Here is a 6,631-nt window from a genome sequence, read left to right on the forward strand (position 1 = left end):
GCCTTGAGTGACTCTATCACTGATAAAACCAAAGTAAGAACATCCATTTAAAGAGATAAATATCACAGATTACCCACTCTGAGTGATGAAAAGCACTCCCATAGCCTGAAACTGCTGTGAAACCCCTGAAATAGAAGATTACAAACAAGGGCAAGTGAACAGAACCGCCAGATGCCTCTTAGTATAAGGACAGTCGCTGCACCTTCACTCACTCAGTCAACTGGGTTCCTTGTTTGAGTGGTGCACACAGTTCAGTGTCCCCAGAAACCAACCTTCCCGTCTGAGGCACCGAAGTGTCACTACCCACAGCCAATTGATGAGTGGACCCACCTGCTTTCTCACCCAGGTGGCATGTACATTGTATTAAAAACTTCCATGAAGACAAGTGTCTGCCATGCTGCAGCCAGGCTGGCTCTAGTGGTGAGAGGCTGGACATCTCTATCTGGCTGGTTTGTGTAAGCAGTGCTGTTCACTGAGGCTTCAGAAGCCCTGAGGAGGATGCTGACAGATGTCACGAGGAGGAGACAGATGTCGCGAGGAGGAAGCTGAATCTAAAGCAGAATGGAATAAAACTGAGGTGCTAGTGATGGGAAACGATGCCTCCTGTTCGAATGAACTTAGCTGACCAAATGAGCTAGGGTTGCTCCCGGCACTTGCCTCATCATAAAAAAGTCGGATAGCCATGCGCTATATAAAAAAAAATTCAATTGAAGTGTGAACCAATGATGTAAACAAGCTGAGCCAAGGCTGGTCACTGCAGGGTCCATTAAAACCACAATCACTTTTCCTCGACTTTAGGCCCAGCTCTAACAGACTGCCTAGGAAACTGCAGATAGCACCTCAAGCAATGCACAGAGCAGCTATGGTTATGCATGACGTACATTTTGAATGCAGAAATGCGGGGACAGGCATTAAATTGACTTACTTCAACTTACAATGTGTGATACTTGACAGCCTGTGCTACAGGTGACAGTGAATACGGTGGCTGTTCCTCCTAAAGGGCGGAGGAGCGTCGCCCTGCCTGCTGCAAGCGCAGAACGTAAAAACAAATAAATAAAATGGCATTACCATGCCATTTTAATTGCCGCCAGCTCACACTGTGTTCAGCACAAGTATGAGGGTAGGGGGCGGGGCTACTTTCTGCAAAAACAGCATGAGAGTAGCTCCAGGATTACCTGGATTCGCGTCCACTAGGCAGGAAGGACGTTTTTTCCTTTCCTGCTTGTAGTCACCAGGATCCCGCCGGAGAAACGCCAGATGGGACGCAGCCTTTATGATGAGTTTTGGGGCACATGCCCCACCATATTTTCAAGATTTCAGCAACCACTGAGTAAATGCCTTACATGGGACTCTGTATCAGAGAACTCCGCCCATGCCCCACAGGACGACAAACCCCAGGGCAAAAAACATATGGGCATATGTACAAGTCCCTATTGCCACAGGAACGTCACTTTTTCCAACGTTCCTGTAGCGATAGGAGCTTCGCCTTATTTACAAGGCAGAGTTAAGCCGCTTGACGTGGCTTAACACTGCCTTTTAAATAATGCCCCCTTTCACGCTATGGTTAGCGTGAAAGAGGAAGGCAGTAGGTGTTGCGGTGGGCGTTCCACCACAACACTCATTAATTTTGACACTGCCCCCTATTTACAAGGGTGGCGTAAATAGGAGGCAGCGCCAAAATTAAGACCAGGGAAAACCTGGTGAAACCAGGAGAAATGCTTTATTTATCCTCTTTTTTCTTCTCCATGTTGCTGCATTGAGCTGCACACAAAATAAAATGACAAAACATCATTATATTATGTGCAGGAAGGGACACCATACTACATATAAACAATCTTCCCCTGCATGCAGACACCCTTGCATTGTGGTGCAAGGGTGCTTGCGTTGGCGCTAAGCTGCTAAACTTAGCGCAAGCGCAGGGGGAAACACAAGGCTGCACCATATACTTGTAAATATGTTGCAGCCTTGAGCTTCTGAAGTGGCGGACTGAGGCGTTAAGCCATGACGGGGAACGCCTCACTCCACAACTTCTTTGTACATATGGCCCCTTAGAGTCTGTGATGGCCCAGCACACGCTCTCCGGGAGGCAGAGCAGGGATGTGGGGAATGCTGTATGGGCCAAGTCTAGGGTTGCCGCCCGACCGGTTTTCTACTAACACCACCAGTACTTTGATGTCCCAGCAGCTGTGAAAATAAGGAAAATCACCTCAAACCGGTATTTTTAGCCTTTGTCTGAGCATACTTCAAACCAATATAAACAGAATGCACTTTTAAATGTGTTATAGAGCTGTGTTAATGACTCATGACTAATAATAAAAGTGAACAAAAGCAAAAAAAAACATGCTACAAATGCATACATCCCATACTTTTTTAAAGTTCTATTTAGTACCGTGCCCCAGCCTTTGCAGAATCTGTAAACAAGAACAAACACCTAGTATTTTTCTCTTGGAATGGTGGTAACCCTAGCCCAGTCAGCAGCAGGCAGTGTCCATGGAAGATGCTGCCAAGTCCAGCTCTGTCCAATAGGGACGCGGATGCAGACCCTGCAGCAATGTATCTTCTCGATGACCCTGCTGGAGCAGGACCACTCTTGAGTAGTGGCTTTGACTCTGTCATCCGGTGACGTCACTCTCAACACAGTGGCGTCCTTCTGGTTCTGGGGTGGGAGGGGATGTACAGGAGGCCCTCCTGTTCTTCTCTGTGGGCAGAGTTGTGGCAGGCCGATGGTTTACTCGTGCTTGGTGAAGGGGAGGGGTGGTTGTGCCTGCAGGATGGGCCACACTAGTTTGAGGTGCCCCCATGTGGGACAGGCCCCTTTTCCAACCAACAGGAGGAAGAATGTTCCTGAAGCAGGAGTAGGCTGCAGGCCATGATGTCATCGGTAGTCCAATGATCTGAGCTAGTTTCACCAAAAGCAGGGCGACAAGCTGGGGTTCAGCTATACACTGATACCACTCAAGTGTTGTGGGCATCGAAAACCAATGGCACAGAGAGAACTGGCAGAAACTGGAGAGAGGGCATGCTTCGAGGGATGGGTGTGTGTGTAAATGTAGGGAAACCCATGTAGCAGAAGGAGCTGCTCTGCGACGCGTCCTCACGACACTACAGATGTGTCACTTATTTTAGAGAGCGGCATACCTACTTTTACCACTTAACACTACTTCCACCAAAGGATTATTGGGTACAATTGCCAAAGTACATTGTAAAGTGGTGTACAACTGGTGTGTGTTTTTTTTAATGTAAATTTACAAACCACGCCTTTCATGTGTCACATCCAGTCCCCAGTAAATGTGTTGCAACGGATATTATTTCTTTCAAACCCTGGTGTGAACCAGCCATTGAACTTCCACTGCACCGGGCAGCAATTCAGCCTCAGTACCTTACTTAGAGGCATGTCGTGTCTTCAAACTACAAAGAACAGAGGAAGGAAGTGGTTAATTGAATCTTAAGATAACCCTGTCTAGTAGACATACAGACAACCACCGCTGCTCAGACAGACACCTGCACTTCAAACCACTGATGAGACAGCAACAGCGTGAAATGGCGCTGAGAACGTTCTCTGTGGCCGTGGTTTGCACAGTGGTTGCCGGTTGCTGTACCATCGTGTCAGGCGCGGTCACTGCCACGTGCGACATCTACCAGTGGGACCAGCTGGGCTTCCAAGGAGTGTTAGCCCCGACCTGCTTTGGATTCCCCTTGGAGGGGTTCAGGGTCTTCAGCAAATGCAGCACAGTGAGGAACATGGAGGTGGATCTAAGAGAGGTTCCAGTGGATGTGGACACCCTCTGCCTGGTGTTAGACGTGCCAACCGTCCCTACAGACTCCTTCTCCAGGTACCAGAACCTGACCCGGCTCTATTTGTATGGATCGTTTAATGTTTCCGCAAGAGCCTTCAATGGTGCTGCCAACCTGAGACATCTGGGAATCAAAGGAGATTACATTAGGTACACTCCAACCATGAACATAGATGATATGGGGTTTGGTGGATTGGAAAATCTAACACGCTTGGACCTCAAAAATGTGAAAATTGATGCAGCTTTTCAAAAAAATCTTTTTAAACCCTTACATAGAATACAAGTGATAGCCTTATCTGAAAATGAGGTTCATAGACTGTACAGATTGACCACTATGGTTCATTCCCTGGCCTTTCTGAGGACCCTGGAAATCAAGAGGAATGGTATTGTTGTCACTCGGGACGTGGACTGCATTGAGACAAGCAACCTCATGAAGAGCTCAGTTTTCTCTCCAAGTATTACCACCCTCGATTTGACAAGCAATGATCTAAAAAGTGTGGAGAAAAATGCATTTTGCAACTTCCCTCGTCTTACTGTCCTCAAGGTAGACGGGACTGGTCTCAAGGTCATCGAGCTTCTACGGTCTGGAATAAAGAGCATTGAAATGCTGTCCCTAAATGCAATGAAAAATCAGGACTATCTGAAGATTAAAGATGTCTGCACTGTGGTGTCTCGGCTGGGGGTCAGGGACTTAATAGTCGCTCAGAACTTTATTTCAGATGTTCCCGCTGAGACCTTTGAAGGATGCTCCATGATGTTGTCTCTCAACATGTCCGGCAACCTCCTTAGAGCTTTCACGAGTGATATGGCAAAGAAACTTCTGAACCTGAGGTCCCTCTTTCTCTCTGTAAACAAGTTAAAAAGCCTATACCTGTGCACACCCGGGGCCCCCAATGTTCTGTCCAACCTCACACACCTGGATCTGTCTTTCAACCTCATCACCAATCTCGGCTCCGGGCGGCTCTTCTGCCTGGCTAATCTGGAAACACTGGATCTCAGTAGTGATTACCTTGTGTCCCTGGAAAAGGACGCCTTTGTTGGTCTTGACAGGCTGCTCTCTCTGCAGCTGGATTACAATAAACTCTTTCTGCTTGAGAACTTCTATTTTGATCACTTGAGTAGTGTCAGGGTGCTGGGCCTGAGGGGAAATTTACTGAAAAATGACAATAGCTCCCTGATAGCACTGAACCAGCTTCAGGAGCTATCCATCACATTTGAGACTCATGGGAAATTTGAAATCAAACAGAAAGAACTGACTATTCTCACCTTGGAAGCAAAGTCTGCAATAACTCTGAAATGCACAAATGACTGCAGCTGACTTGAAGTCCTTAACATGAGTGCTTCAGTGATTTATATTCGCTGGTGCAAAGATTGGCCCTTCAAATTTGTGAAAGAACTTCACCTACGAGAAAACCACATACTGGAATGTTTACCACTTGGGAGCACAGAGACTGAAGGGGGTCTCCCATTTTTTACTAAAGTTGAATATTTGTACTACAGTTCATCTGCAGATATGCCTCTCTATAAATCCTTTAGCCCCTTGAATAACAGCCTGTATTATCTTCACAATTTACGTCATCTCCATCTAAGAAACCTAAAGTTGGACATAAAGAGGAGTTTCCTGACTCCTGAGAAGCTGTTCTGGAACCTAACACACCTTAGAACCCTGATCCTGGAGGATTCTGGGATAGAGGACTTTACTGCCACCATGTTTAGAGACCTTGTCTCTCTAGAACTCCTAATCTTGAAGTCCCAGCCTGTGAAAACCCTGCAGGAAGGTCTACTTGACCACATGGAAAGTATGCGCTACATCTACCTGAAGGATGTACCCCTGGATTGTTTGTGTGAACAAGCCTGGATTAAATGATGGGTGACCACCCACCCCCAAGTGAGCGTGCCACAGCTGAGAATTAAGACATGCTCTCTTGGGTCACAGAATCTGAATTATCTTAATTTCTTGGAGAAAGACTGCAGCTTGCTGATAGGATACCATCTCTTCATTGGGACTTTCTCCTTCAACCTGTTGTTCTTGATCACTGCCCTGCTGTATCACAAGGTGCGCTGGTACCTCCTGTATCTCTACTACATGCTATGGACCTGGTGGAACTATCATGGGAGGCAGGACAGAAAGAGCAAATATGACTTTGATGCCTTTGTCTCTTACAGCAGCTGCAATGAGGCTTGGGTTGTCTGTGAGTTCCTGCCCAACTTGGAAGCGAGGGGGCTGCCATTGTTCAAGGTGTGTCTGCATGGCAGGGAATTCGAGGAGGGCAAAGACATCTTGGATAACATCATGGACAGCACTTATAGGAGCCAATGTGTGGTGTCTGGTCAGCCACCATTACCTTCCCAGCCACTGGTGTTCCTTGAAAGTGCAGATGGCCACATACCACCTTCTGTCAGAGAGGAAGAATTCCTTGGTGATGGTGTTCCTAGAGAAAGTGTCCATGAGGAGCCTCTCCCACTAGCACCAACTGGCCAAGCTGGTGAAGAAGAAAAGCTACCTGGAGTGGGAAGAGGACTTGGCCCAGCGGCCTCTGTTCAGGGCCTGACTGCACAAAGCCATTCGAGGGGATGGAGCTGAGCATTATCCTTGGGAAATGGATGTGGTGTCTTGAAATGTCATGGTGTTTCGCATTGTCTTCTGTGGTTAAGGGTGCGGAGTCATGGGATGGAGTATTGTATTAAGGTAGGGTCTGCTTTGGATGTAGTTGTAGTGTTTTTCGATATTGGCGGGCGTTTTGGCATTATCTCCTAGGGATATGGATGTGGTGCCTTTGAAAGGCGTCATGATGTTTCGAATAAGATTCTGTGGTTAAGGGTGTGGTGTAATGGGA

The 6,631-nt window shown here is 47.2% G+C and overlaps 1 pseudogene; it reads left to right on the plus strand.

Moving 5' to 3' along the window:
• The first annotated feature begins 3,540 nt into the window (after positions 1-3,540).
• On the plus strand, positions 3,541-6,412 carry LOC146869065 (toll-like receptor 12; annotated as a pseudogene).
• Positions 6,413-6,631: the final 219 nt, after the last annotated feature.

This window comes from Triturus cristatus, chromosome 1_1 (assembly GCF_964204655.1).
Source record: "Triturus cristatus chromosome 1_1, aTriCri1.1, whole genome shotgun sequence".
NCBI classification, from domain to species: Eukaryota; Metazoa; Chordata; class Amphibia; order Caudata; family Salamandridae; genus Triturus; species Triturus cristatus.